Source organism: Gossypium hirsutum, chromosome A13 (assembly GCF_007990345.1).
Source record: "Gossypium hirsutum isolate 1008001.06 chromosome A13, Gossypium_hirsutum_v2.1, whole genome shotgun sequence".
NCBI lineage: Eukaryota > Viridiplantae > Streptophyta > Magnoliopsida > Malvales > Malvaceae > Gossypium > Gossypium hirsutum.
Genome location: NC_053436.1, coordinates 54,295,409 through 54,296,424, shown reverse-complemented (window position 1 = coordinate 54,296,424; position 1,016 = coordinate 54,295,409).

Here is a 1,016-nt window from a genome sequence, read left to right as displayed (position 1 = left end):
AGACTGCTTTCCGACTAGGGTCACTTTAGGGCTGTCACAACTCTCCCCCACTTAAGAAATTTTCGTCCCCGAAAATCTTACTGGTAAATAGGTTTGGGTATCGTCCTTTCATCGAGCTCTCGGTTTCCTAAGTAGCTTCCTCGATCCCGTGTTTGAGCCATAACACCTTTACTAACGGAACCCTTTTGTTTCGCAACTCTTTCACTTCACGAGCTAGGATACGCATCGGTTCTTCTTCATAACTCATATCGGCTTGAATTTCAACCTCTGATGGGCTAATTATGTGCGATGGATCAGATCTATAGCGTCGAAGCATCGAAACATGAAAGACGTCGTGAATCTTTTCAAGTTCAGGGGGCAAAATCAATCGATACGCAACTGGACCGACTCGTTCGGATATTTCGTATGGCCCGATGAACCTCGGACTAAATTTGCCCTTACGCCCAAATCTGAGTATCTTTTTCCAAGGTGAAACTTTAAGAAAACCTTATCTCCCACCTGATACTCAATGTCTTTTCGTTTCAGATCCGCGTACGACTTCTGGCGATCTGAGGCTATCTTTAGACTTTCACGGATTACTTTTACTTTCTGTTCAGCATCTTTAATCAAATCCACTCCGAAAATTTTACTTTCACCGAGCTCGATCCAAAACAATGGTGTACGGCATTTACGCCCGTACAAAGCCTCGTAAGGTGCCATCTTAATACTTGATTGAAAACTATTGTTGTAAGCGAATTCAATCAATGGTAAATACCGTTCCCATGAACCACTAAACTCAAGGATGCAACATCTCAACATATCCTCAAGTATCTGAATTACCCGCTCGGATTGACCATCGGTTTGTGGATGAAAAGCGGTGCTAACATGCAGCTTGGTACCCAAAGCTTCTTGCAATTTCTTCCAAAATCACGAGGTGAATCTCGGATCTCTATCCGACACAACAGAAATCGGTACCCCGTGTGATCTCACAATCTGAGAAACGTACAATTCAGCTAGTTTATCCAATGAAAAATTCA